The following is a 13,773-nucleotide window of genomic DNA, read 5'->3' on the forward strand; positions in this document are numbered from 1 at the left end:
TAAGGTTGAAGAGTTGTTCGTAGGTGGTGACCTGATTTCCCTTGATCCAACCCTCGAAGGCCCGGCTGAAATAGTTCACGTATTCCACCCAAGTTGTACCTGGGATCCGGGTGCAATCTCTGAACCTCTGGCGGTACATCTCGGGCGTGAGGCCGTAGCGGGTGAGGAGGGCAGCCTTCATGTGGTCGTAGGACGACATTTGGTGATCGGGGAGCTGCAGCAGGGCATCGCGACCCTCGTTGATGAATCTCCCCCAAAGTCCGGCTCCCCAATCACTCCGGTCGATCCGGTGGGAGGTCATTGCGATCTCATAGGCTTTAAACCACTGTTGTATGTCGTCTTCTCGGACATACTCGCGGACCACATCCTTGGGGATGTGAACTTTTTTCTCAATAGGCCCCGGGGTGTGTGGTCGCTCAGGCACCCCCAGTTCCTTATTCTGTTTGCGCAGTTCTATTTCCGCCAGTCGGCGCTCGTGCTCGAGCGTTATTTTTTTCTCTTCCAGCTCTCTTTGTCTCTGCTTTTCTTCTCGTTCCTCTCGAAGCCGCATATGCTCGAGGTTGATTTTCTGTTCAGCCAACTTAAGTTCCCCATCCATCTTGAGTCGTGCCATCTCTAATTCGTGTAATCTGACTCTGTCTCTTTCTCGTATCTCCTCCTGTGAGAGGCCCATTCCCCGCTCCTCGGGAGCCGTGGCGTTCCCCTCTGGTGTGATGCTGGTTTGGTCTGGTGTGACGCTGTTTTGGTCGGAGGGTCCTGTGACCCCAGTTTCTGTCCATGACTCAAGAGCGCGCTTTAGATCATCCTTGGTACTCAGGCCGGTGGTAGCAATGCCAAGTTCTATGCAAAATTGTCTCAGTTCGCGGTGGTTGTATTCTTCTAATTTCTCCATTTGGAACTTCTCGGTGGAGCTGCTATCTTTGGTCGACATCGTGCTTTGTCGTGGGGTGAGCTACTCTCTGTACGATTACGCGTTGATTCGGATCGCGCCGCTGGCCACCAATGTTAGAAAAGGTAGATGGACCGGGAGGGCCGGCCGGGGTCAGGAGGAGAGGTCTCCGGGGAGAGCCGTCTCCAGCGATCGTACAGACAAGTAACTTCCCCCCCACAGACAGATATCACACACGGATAAGGTTCAGTGTTCTTTATAAGCACTTATTTAAGGTACGGTTAAATGGTACAAGGAGGTCTGGACTCAGGGGTCCCCTCGATTAGAGTCTCGCAAGGTAGGGAAGGGGGTAGCGGGACAGTCTATTTACCAATCAGGTAGTTCGGATGTGATGATGATGAGCTCACAATCCTCGAGCTTGGTGATTAGGTGGTATGGGCCGCGGCAGCGCCAGCAGGTCCCGGTGTGGATGGTCGTTACAACGGGCCGCGGCAGCGCCAGCAGGTCCCCGGAAGATGACTGTTGCAGAAGGCCGCGGCAGCGCCAGCAGGTCCCGGTGAGGATGGTCGTTACAACGGGCCGCGGCAGCGCCAGCAGGTCCCAGGAAGGTGAAGGTTGCAGAAGGCCGCGGCAGCGCCAGCAGGCAGGACGATGGTTCACAAGAGCGGGCTACGGCAGCGCCAGTAGACCGTCAGGGTTGAGTTCACTCGGTGTCTCTCGACTCCAGGATACAACTGCCTTCCTGCTCCGGAACTGCCCCAGTTATAGGGCTGGTGCCCTTTGATGTCCGGACCCTCGCACTTGGAGGTCGGAGGGTCCGGGATGAAGGGATCCAGACACCCAGCAGGGGGTGGAGCCAGTGCCTGGGGGAGCTGGGGGCGATCGGCACCTGGCGGGGGAGAGCCCTTGACACTTCGTTCTCCCATTGACCTGCCAAGTGGTCCGCTCACCTCCTGGGTGGAGGGTGGTGCCGGGATGTCGGGGCCGGCCAGGCCCGGGGTTAGGGTCGAGGGGAGGCCGTGCGGCCGCGTGGTGCAGGGCCCAAGATGGCGGCTTGACCCGGCCGGGAAAGCCGGTGGGGCGGGACCCCGTGATGAGGAGGGGTCCGAGGGCAGAGGGTCCGTCGGGAGACGGAGTACAGGTGCTTGTTGCGGGGATATGCCAGGTGGGCCGGGGTTCGGGCCCCGTCGAGCGGGGAGGGAGCGAGCCGTTTGTGAGGCCTGTCCAACAAGTGGGCTCTCCTGCTTGGGGCCTGCTCTGACTTACCTGCTCGTGGAGTTACTTGGATTTTGCTGGTCCTGACACTGCACCTTTTTTGTCTACTACATTTGTTGCCATTGCCAAGGCTTGCTGGTGCTCCCGGCAGACACTGACCCCCTGGCTCTTGACATCCAACATGGGATAGCTCGTGAATGGCTTTTGGTCTTCCACAACGTCGCCTGGACCACACAACTGCAGCACCAAGGTCGTCATCAACTCTCCTGCATCTTCCGACATCGGTGGGTATTCTTCTCCCGTGCCTCCTGGTCACTTTAGTGGCATGGACTCTGTCCCCTCTGCTTGCAGGTACCTCTCATCTTGAATCCACCTTTGGGTTCCACCGGACACTCTAACCTTCTTCGCCAGCAACATCTTTTCTGAAGTCCTCCATTCTGGTCTACCGCGGTTTCCGACGTCACTTTGCACCTATGCACCCGGCTTCCCTGGTGTAGGTATCCTGGTTCCCGGGGTATCAACAGGTGGGGTGACTCTCCAACCTTCCCTCTTCCACAGGGTTTCTTCAGGGTCCTCTGTTAAGGGTCCTTCTTCTTAAAAACTGCAAAGTCGACTTATCAATTGACTTGTGTTCCCACTCTGCACACGACCCCGTGGGGTTCCTAGATACTCACCTTGGGTGGTTCCTTGGGTCCCTGGCTCTTCTATGTCTTTTGGGTCCAGTCTCGACTTAGGTCGTGGTTCGCATTCCACTTTATTCGTATATGGTTTTTGTCTTCCCCTGGAGACCCTTGTGTATTTGTGCAACTTACGTGTTCTATTACTAAAGTATTGTGTGTATTGTGTTTATATCTCCAGGTAGGAGATATACCAATGTGTTAGTGAGTGATCATAATAAATACTTGTATTTATAAGTACACGGTGTGGTTCTTTTTCACTTAACCTGCACCTTAAGATTAACGACTGGTAAAACAAGCTGCTTTACACTCCTTCTGGGCTAAGCTTGAAGGCTGCTCTCCACAGCTACCACTTATAGAGCTTTCTAAGGTTGTCTAAGACCACTAAAATCTCCATAAAGGTTGTCTGGATTGGTGCAGGGTGCTACACTTACATAAGTGAGCCTTATATACTAAGCCAGCCTCTTACAATAAATATGACAAGGGGCCCTGTAGGGGGAGGCCTTGGGCTCATGAGACTGACTAGCCAAGACCATAACAAGGGGCCCAGTAGGGCAGGCCTTGGACTTATGACACTGACTTGTCATACCCATAACAAGGGGCCCCGTAGGGGCCGGCCTTGGACTCAGGATACAGACTAGGTATGACCATAACAAGGGGCCCTGTAGGGGTCGGCCTTGGACTTAGGATACAGACTAGCCATGACCATAACAAGGGGCCCGTAGGGGCCGGCCTTGGACTCAGGATACAGACTAGCTATGACCATAACAAGGGGCCCTGTAGGGGCCGGCCTTGGACTCAGGATACAGACTAGCCATGACCATAACAAGGGGTCCTGTAGAGGCAGGCCTTGGACTCATGACACTGACTAGTCCATAACAAGGGGCCTTTTACGGGCAGGCCTTGGACTCATGACACTGACTAGTCCATAACAAGGAGCCCTGTAGGGGCAGGCCTTGGACTCACGCTACACACTAGCTATGACCATAACAAGGGGCCCTGTAGGGGCCGGCCTTGGACTCAGGATACAGACTAGCCATGGCCATAACAAGGGGCCCTGTAGGGGCAGGCCTTAGACTCATGATACAGACTAGCCATAAGCATAACAAGGGGCCCCGTAGGGGCCGGCCTTGGACTCAGGATACAGACTAGCTATGACCATAACAAGGGGCCCTGTAGGGGTCGGCCTTGGACTTAGGATACAGACTAGCCATGACCATAACAAGGGGCCCTGAAGGGGCAGGCCTTGGACTCATGACACTGGCTAGTCCATAACAAGGGGCCTTGTAGGGGCAGGCCTTGGACTCGTTACACTGACTAGTCCATAACCAGGGGCCCTGTAGGGGAAGGCCTTGGACTCATGATACAGACTAGCCATGACCATAACAAGGGAACCTGTAGGGGCAGGGCTTTGACTCACGATACAGACTAGCCATGACCATAACAAGGGGCCCTGTAGGGGCAGGCCTTGGACTCATGACACTGACTAGTCCATAACAAGGGGCCTTGTAGGGGCAGGCCTTGGACTCATGACACTGACTAGTCCATAACAAGGGGCCCTGTACTGGCAGGCCTTGGACTCACGCTACACACTAGTTATGACCATAACAAGGGGCCCTGTAGGGGCCGGCCTTGGACTCAGGATACAGACTAGCCATGACCAGAACAAGGGGCCCTGTGGGGCAGGCCTTAGACTCATGATACAGACTAGCCATGAGCATAACAAGGGGCCCCGTAGGGGCCGGCCTTGGACTCGGGATACAGACTAGCTATGACCATAACAAGGGGCCCTGTAGGGGTCGGCCTTGGACTCAGGATACAGACTAGCCATGACCATAACAAGGGGTCCTGTAGAGGCAGGCCTTGGACTCATGACACTGACTAGTCCATAACAAGGGGCCTTGTAGGGGCAGGCCTTGGACTCATGACACTGACTAGTCCATAACAAGGGGCCCTGTAGGGGCAGGCCTTGGACTCACGCTACACACTAGCTATGACCATAACAAGGGGCCCTGTAGGGGCCGGCCTTGGACTCAGGATACAGACTAGCCACGACCATAACAAGGGGTCCTGTAGGGGCAGGCCTTAGACTCATGATACTGACTAGCCATAAGCATAACAAGGGGCCCCATAGGGGCAGGCCTTGGACTCAGGATACAGAATAGCTATGACCATAACAAGGGGCACTGTAGGGGTCGTCCTTGGTCTCAGGATACAGACTAGCCATGACCATAACAAGGGGCCCTGTAGGGGCAGGCCTTGGACTCATGACACTGGCTAGTCCATAACAAGGGGCCTTGTAGGGGCAGGCCTTGGACTCGTGACACTGACTAGTCCATAACAAGGGGCCTTGTAGGGGCGGGCCTTGGACTCACGCTACAGACTAGCTATGACCATAACAAGGGGCCCTGTTGGGGCCGGCCTTGGACTCAGGATACAGACTAGTTATGACCATAACAAGGGGCCCTGTATGGGCTAGCCTTGGACTCAGGATACAGACTAGCCATGACCATAACAAGGGGTCCTGTATGGGCAGGCCTTGGACTCATGACACTGACTAGTCATACCCATAACAAGGGGCCCTGTAGGGGCAGGCCTTGGACTTGTGATACAGACTAGCCATTACCATAACAAGGGGCCCTGTAGGGGCAGGGCTTTGACTCACAATACAGACTAGCCATGACCATAACAAGGGGCCCTGTAGGTGCAGACCTTGGACTCACGCTACTGACTAGCTATGACCATAACAAGGGGCCCTGTAGGGGCAGACCATGGACTCACGCTACAGACTAGCTATGACCATAACAACGGGCCCTGTAGGGGCCGGCCTTGGACTCAGGATACAGACTAGCCATGACCATAACAAGGGGCCCTGTAGGGGCCGGCCTTGGACTCAGGATACAGACTAGCCATGATCATAACAAGGGGCCCTGTAGGGGCAGACCATGGACTCACGCTACAGACTAGCCATGACCATAACAAGGGGCCCTGTATGGGCCGGCCTTGGACTCACGCTACAGACTAGCCATGACCATAACAAGGGGCCATGTAGGGGCCAGCCTTGGACTCGGGATACAGACTAGCCATGACCATAACAAGGGGTCCTGTAGAGGCAGGCCTTGGACTTAGGATACAGACTAGCTATGACCATAACAAGGGGCCCTGTAGGGGGCGGCCTTGGACTCAGGATACAGACTAGCCATGACCATAACAAGGGGCCCTGTAGGACCTAAGCCAGCGCCTTCACTCTACCAGAAGCCATGCGTCTGTGTCTCTCACCCATCAAACTCTAAGTGCTTCGTCCCACTCAATATGTCTCTGGCCACTCACGCACCTCACGCACCACACGAAAACACGTCCCTCACAGGATCACAATGAACACACCCCTCTGCCACGCTCCCCACACAGTGCAGCATGCTACCCGCGGGAGCGCGCTTGGGTGCCCCTCGCAGGGGTAGGAGGCGCTATGCAGGCTCCCAGCGGTTTGCGAGGCGGGAGTCGGTCGGGCAGCCCCTCGCAGGGGTAGGAGGCGCTATGCAGGCTCCCAGCGGTTTGCGAGGCGGGAGTCGGTCGTGCAGCCCCTCGCAGGGGCAGGAGGCGCTATTCTGGCTCCCAGCGGTTTGCGAGGCGGTCGTGCAGCCCCTCGCAGGGGCAGGAGGCGCTATGCTGGCTCCCAGCGGTTTGCGAGGCGGGAGTCGGTCGTGCAGCCCCTCGCAGGGGCAGGAGGCGCTATGCTGGCTCCCAGCGGTTTGCGAGGCGGGAGTCGGTCGGGCAGCCCCTCGCAGGGGCAGGAGGCGCTATGCAGGCTCCCAGCGGTTTGCGAGGCGGGAGTCGGTCGTGCAGCCCCTCGCAGGGGCAGGAGGCGCTATGCTGGCTCCCAGCGGTTTGCGAGGCGGGAGTCGGTCGGGCAGCCCCTCGCAGGGGCAGGAGGCGCTATGCAGGCTCCCAGCGGTTTGCGAGGCGGGAGTCGGTCGTGCAGCGGGTCCCCGGCCGCAGCGCCTCTCCGGGCGGTCAGAAATGTGTTTTTCTTCAGAACCCAAATCAGCGGATTTGAATTCCCTAATTGCTCGGCTTATTCTTCACCGGAGGGGAAAAATGGCACAAAAAAATCTGTTTTAAACAAATGGGTTTTTGATTACGTTTCTCGCACGCTGTTTACATTTCCGCCCACAGGGCCCGGACAGCGAGCCCATGTGGTTTTGTTTTCCAGTTGGTATCTCAGTGGCCAGCCCACGCCCGCCCTCCCCGCCGCCGGCTTCGTTCTCTCCACCCCTGCTCTGTTCACCTGTGTTGGTAACTGCTGGGGCCGGGCGCAGGGTGGCACAGGGCGCTCCATTCACTCAGATATGTATGTGTGCACGCAGCACCCCACAGGGGGACCCTCCATGGCTCTCAGTTCACCAAAAGGACAAGTGTACAGGAAGTGACATCACACAGCGCTTGACCACAGAGGCATCACAGGTGTGACTGCTTGGGATGCTGAGGGTGGGACCTCCTTCCGCTGCTTGACCTGGGGTCAGGGGCAGTGCCCGTGATGGGCTCCCACCCTGGAAGGTGGGCTGTGTCTTCTGCTGTACCTGGGATGTGGTACACAAAAGGACACATCTCACAGGAGCTCCCACAAGGGCCCCTGATAAATGCTACAGTGTCCCGCCCTCGTCGCCACTGTGTGCTCCGCGGATCAGATGCGGGGGGGGGGGGGGGGGGGGGGGGTGAAGAAAAGGGAGGAGAGATTGTTGGCGCTTCGAGTATCAAATGGAGTCTCCTATTCGCTATTGGTGTGATGTCATCACCCTCCTTCCAGTGACCCCAACGTACTCCGTTTACCCAGTCCAGATCAAATGTTGGGGTGCAGCTAGACTTCTAGTGCCCATGTCTTCTGGTGATTATGGAAGTACCAGTCACGTGAGGGGGTGGTGGCATCAGTGTTGTGTTTTCAGCTGAGGTCGAGGTACATCCTCGCGTGTGTGTCGGCCATCTTGTTTTTGACAGTGTTGTCACGTCCGGTGCAGTCACCCCGTCACCTCCCCTGCGGTGTTGCGTCAGTGGGAGGGTCCAGAGGCGGGTCCCTCCCCAGTAGCAGCTCACCAGGACAGCTGACAGCTGTCCATCTGCTCTCCGAGAACGCCTTTTCTTCTTGTTCTGACCTCTTCTCCATCTCCTCACCAGTGTGTCATACATGACGTGAATCCAAGCCATGAGAGAAGTCAGGGAGGGCCTGGTGTTCCTGTTCCCTCAGATACCAAACAGGCTTCTTTCTCCATGTCCACACACTGGAGTCGTTTCTTCGCGAGAGCACAAAGCCCGCCAGATTTCCTGGGGTCTGAAGCCGGCTGGTGGGACCATCTATTGGATGACAAGGACCGGCGCTCTCTCTCTTCTTTGGAGGAAGGGTGGCTCTGACTTGGTCTCTTCGGAGAACCCAAGTGTGGCTAGCATTTCTTTCTTTCGCTGTTTCAGGTTCAACCACTACGACTCCTGTATGTTGGAACTAGTTACCCACCATGACCAGGTGTTGCCTTCCATCAAGGTGGGCTCCATGTTATGTGTTTCCGTGTTGGTGGCCACAGTTCTGTGCCCTTCACTGGATGTTTGGCCATCGAGTCTTCTCCTGTGGCATCTAGTCTTAGGTCAGAAGGGCCCGATCCTGTTCAGTGCCCATTTTATTCACATCTCCTGATGGCGACGCGTGCTCTGTCCTTCTTAGGAGTCACTCTAGTAGAACAAGGTCATCGTCCCAGAGGAGGAACCAATCAGTGATTGATCTGTCTGCGGTTTATTGGAGCTAGTGAGTGGTTAATCATTGGTGACCATTTACTAGGGTGTTTCTCCACTCGAGGGCTGTCTTTACATTGGACCAATACTGTTTGACGTCCCGCATCTTGAACAATGTGGGCGTGGCACCTTCAGCCACTTCCTTTCACTGGTTCACTACCGATGGATAGCCACCGGGGGGTCAGCCCCGGATCCTAGGTCCATCTCTGGCCGGTATACCTTTCACTGTTGTTTCTCTGGTTCTGATGAAGGGCTGGACGACAGTATGGGCAGCATGGGATGGAGGTGTTCATTGAAGGGCTGGACGACAGTATGGGCAGCATGGGATGGGGTGTTCATAGAAGGGCTGGATGACAGTATGGGCAGCAGGGGATGGGGGTGGATGACAGTATGGGCAGCAAGGGATGGGGTGGACGACAGTATGGGCAGCATGGGATGGGGTGTTCATAGAAGGGCTGGACGACAGTATGGGCAGCATGGGATGGAGGTGTTCATTGAAGGGCTGGACGACAGTATGGGCAGCATGGGATGGGGTGTTCATAGAAGGGCTGGATGACAGTAAGGGCAGCAGGGGATGGGGGTGGATGACAGTATGGGCAGCAAGGGATGGGGTGGACGACAGTATGGGCAGCATGGGATGGGGTGGACAACAGTATTGGGCAGTATGGGATGGGGTGTTCATAGAAGGGCTGGACGACAGTATGGGCAGCATGGGGTGGGAATGGACGACAGTATGGGTAGCATGGGATGGGGTGGATGACAGTATGGGCAGCATGGGATTAGGGTGTTCATAGAAGCGCTGGACGACAGTATGGGCAGCATGGGATGGGGTGGATGACAGTTCGGGCAGCATGGGATGGGGGTGGACGACAGTATGGGCAGCAGGGGATGGGGTGTTCATAGAAGGGCTGAACGACAGTTTGGGCAGCATGGGATGGGGTGGACGACAGTATGGGCAGCATGGGATGGGGCTGTTCATAGAAGGGCTGGACGACAGTATGGGCAGCAAGGGATGGGGTGGACGACAGTATGGGCAGCATGGGATGGGGCTGTTCATAGAAGGGCTGGACGACAGTATGGGCAGCACGGGATGGGGTGGATGACAGTATGGGCAGCATGGGATGGGGTGTTCATAGAAGGGCTGGACGACAGTATGGGCAGCATGGGATGGGGTGGACGACAGTATGGGCAGCATGGGACGGGGTGTTCATAGAAGGGCTGGATCACAGTATGGGCAGCGTGGGATGGGGTGTTCATAGAAGGGCTGGACGACAGTATGGGCAGCATGGGATGGGGTGGATGACAGTATGGGCAGGATGGGGTGGACGACAGTATGGGCAGCATGGGATAGGGGTGGACAACAGTATGGGCAGCAAGGGATGGGGTGGACAACAGTATGGGCAGCATGGGATGGGGTGGACAACAGTACGGGCAGTATGGGATGGGGGTGGACAACAGTATGGGCAGCATGGGATGGGGGTGTTCATAGAAGGGCTGGGCGACAGTATGGGTAGCATGGGATGGGGGTGGACCACTGTATGGGTAGCATGGGATGGGGTGTTCATAGAAGGGCTGGACGACAGTATGGGCAGCATGGGATGGGGTGGACGACAGTATGGGCAGCAAGGATGGGGGTGGACGACAGTATGAGCAGCATGGGATGGGGTGTTCATAGTCACATGGATGAAAGAGAAGGCACCACCAGAGTATGGATTTTGTCTTCTTCAGGATTTGCAATGGTCACTGCTCTCCTCTGCTCTATATAAGTCGCTCCGTGTTTCACTGTGCAGTCGGCATGCAGCCTGCAATTTAAAGAGAGGAGAGAGAGCCCCCTGTAGCAGATGCAGTGAGTGACTGCACCAGCTTGCAGGGTGATATGTGGGGGTTCATGAGACCCCCTCTCTAGAGGGTTGCCCTCAGGATGTGCACCATTTTATGACACTCTGTCTCTGTGCCCCCTAAGGGCCTGTTCGCCCTCTGTACTTACAGCCTGGGTGCAGAAGCAAAGTGACTGTCTCATTTGAGGGGGCCACGCCCCAAGCAAATGAGGGAACGCCCTCTGAAGCCAGAGCTGGCGGTACATGTGCAACAGCGCTATCTGTATTTCAGAAGGGGCTGCACAAGCGTCTGCGGCCCCTTCTGCAAGAGCACAGTGCTCCAGGGGTGCTAAAAGCAGTGCTTAATTTGAGCCTGTGGTTTCCGGTGCTCGGCACCAGCACTTAATTGTCAGCACCGGCTCTAGTGATAGTCCACCACATGGTGGCACTGTCTCTCCAGTTTTGAGATGAGCACAACAACAGTGTTTAATAACTCAATATCCATCAAAAATCATTGTACCTGCCGCTCTCACCATTAAGATAGCTTTGGGTGGCCTGGAATGGTCTGAATTGTCACACGTGTAGGAGTGTGATGGTTAGTAGTTGTGATTGTACTGCCATTGGCAGCGCTGGCGGGGGCAATGGATGGTGCGGGCTGTAGTGGCCTCCTGAAAAAGGCCCTGGCACTTACTTTTTAGGTCTCGCAGACCTGCGTTGCAGCGCAGGTGCGCTGCTAGCTCTGCGAGGCTTCTTGTAATTGGGAAATTTCAGAAGTGGAGTTTAAGCCCCGCCCCTTCTTTCCATTGGCTGGCTTCATCGTTCATGCTAAACAGTGGCTTTTCATTGTAAAGGAGGCTTCTTAGTCCCTCCTTGTTAGCGCCCTGTCTCCTTTTGGCCCCGCCCACCCAGACTGGATCTTGTACTTGTGGCGTTGCACAGTGTCTTTTAATTACTGGGTGAGCACTTTTTGTTTTCATTCGTGCAATAGCATACATGTAGCACATTATGGAGGCATCGCAATCTGGCTTGGGAACATCTTCCTAGAAGAGCGCCGCAGCCTTGGCGGTGCTTGGAATACGGAATAGAACGCTCGAGGGCCCTGGAGGAAGCGACTTCGAGAGAAGCCGTGTGCAGCCGAAGAGACGGATGAGCACGAGCCTGTCCTGTCGCCAGGCATGCTCAGGGGTCAGACCAGGCACGCTTTAAGCCCACGGGCCTTTCCCCGGGGCAGGGGTTCCCGCTGTGATTCTCTTTCGATACATTTTTGAGGTGCTTTGGCTATGGAGCGGAGCAAAGGGTTACAGATTAGCTATGCAGTCCAGGAAAGTGCAGGCTCGACTGTTCCTTGTAGCGCCGGCCTGGTCCCGGCTCCCAGCTAATGTTTATTCATGTTAATGACGACATTATGCAGATCAGCCCTCTCTCTCCGCCTTTCCCGGTAGATGCTCTTCTGCAGTGCCGGGGGCTCCCTCTGCGACCTCCATCCATATTTAAACCGGAAATGAACGACGGGTGTCTGTGCGGGTGAGGGAGGGGTGATAGTTTCATCCGTTTGTGCCGTGAAATGCCTTGCAGACAAGTGTGTCGTGAAGGTGTTACATGCACGATAAAGGAGATACATGATAGTCACGCTTCTAGCACAAAAAGCACGTCTGTATCTTCACCCCAGACTTCTGATTCCTGTAGCACTAGAGGCCTTGATCAACGCCCAGTGCAGCCCGTGTTAGAGACCGGGACGTGAAAAAACATGCTCTCGTCCCATCGCGACCCCCGTATTCCCACACTTCCGGCATTAGTAGCTGTGTCTTTTTTCTATCATCCTAGAAGGGTCCAGGACGCTGAGGTTACTGAGCACGTAGCATTAGAAGCAAGAGACTTTCAATCGCAGTTCTTGTTTTTGAGCAGCGCACGAGGTGTCACCATGGAAGCCGCAGAGAAGGCTGGGCGAGGGTGTTTCAACTGAAGGGCTGCAGACGTATCTACCAGAAACAAGATGCGTCAGAGCAGAAGGCAGACCAGGCATAGGTCTGCAGCCATGAAGAGGTAAGCTTCCGCAGTGTGAAGGAAGCAAGGCAGACCAGGCATAGGTCTGCAGCCATGAAGAGGTATGCTTCCGCAGTGGGAAGGATGCAAGGCAGACCAGGCATAGGTCTGCAGCCATGAAGAGGTATGCTTCTCTAGTGTGAAGGATGCAAGGCAGACCAGGCATAGGTCTGCAGCCATGCACAGGTATGCTTCCGCAGTGTGAAGGATGCAAGGCAGACCAGGCATAGGTCTGCAGCCATGAAGAGGTATGCTTCCGCAGTGTGAAGGATACAAGGCGGACCAGGCATAGGTCTGAAGCCATGAAGAGGTATGCTTCCCTAGTGTGAAGGATGCAAGGCAGGCCAGGCATAGGTCTGCAGCCATGAAGAGGTATGCTTCCGCAGTGTGAAGGATGCAAGGCAGACCAGGCATAGGTCTGCAGCCATGAAGAGGTATGCTTCCCTAGTGTGAAGGATGCAAGGCAGACCAGGCATAGGTCTGCAGCCATGAAGAGGTATGCTTCCCTAGTGTGAAGGATGCAAGGCAGACCAGGCATAGGTCTGCAGCCATGAAGAGGTATGCCTCCCTAGTGTGAAGGATGCAAGGCAGGCCAGGCATAGGTCTGCAGCCATGAAGAGGTATGCTTCCCTAGTGTGAAGGATGCAAGGCAGGCCAGGCATAGTTCTGCAGCCATGAAGAGGTATGCTTCCGCAGTGTGAAGGATGCAAGGCAGACCAGGCATAGGTCTGCAGCCATGAAGAGGTATGCTTCCGCAGTGTGAAGGATGCAAGGCAGACCAGGCATAGGTCTGCAGCCATGAAGAGGTATGCCTCCGCAGTGTGAAGGATGCAAGGCAGACCAGGCATAGGTCTGCAGCCATGAAGAGGTATGCTTCCCTAGTGTGAAGGATGCAAGGCAGACCAGGCATAGGTCTGCAGCCATGAAGAGGTATGCTTCCGCAGTGTGAAGGATGCAAGGCAGACCAGGCATAGGTCTGCAGCCATGCAGAGGTGTGCTTCCCTAGTGTGAAGGATGCAAGGCAGACCAGGCATAGGTCTGCAGCCATGAAGAGGTATGCTTCCGCAGTGTGAAGGATGCAAGGCAGGCCAGGCATAGGTCTGCAGCCATGAAGAGGTATGCTTCCGCAGTGTGAAGGATGCAAGGCAGACCAGGCATAGGTCTGCAGCCATGAAGAGGTATGCCTCCGCAGTGTGAAGGATGCAAGGCAGACCAGGTATAGGTCTGCAGCCATGAAGAGGTATGCTTCCGCAGTGTGAAGGATGCAAGGCAGACCAGGCATAGGTCTGCAGCCATGAAGAGGTATGCCTCCCTAGTGTGAAGGATGCAAGGCAGGCCAGGCATAGGTCTGCAGCCA

The 13,773-nt window shown here is 55.7% G+C and overlaps 1 protein-coding gene across 2 annotated transcripts in view; it reads left to right on the forward strand.

The window, feature by feature from the left end:
- Positions 1-13,773, forward strand: part of PAX9 (paired box 9) — a 244,732-nt gene that overhangs the window by 150,385 nt on the left and 80,574 nt on the right. The gene's annotated exons all lie outside the window — the stretch shown is intronic.

The sequence above is a fragment of the Triturus cristatus genome, chromosome 9 (assembly GCF_964204655.1).
Source record: "Triturus cristatus chromosome 9, aTriCri1.1, whole genome shotgun sequence".
Lineage (NCBI taxonomy): Eukaryota > Metazoa > Chordata > Amphibia > Caudata > Salamandridae > Triturus > Triturus cristatus.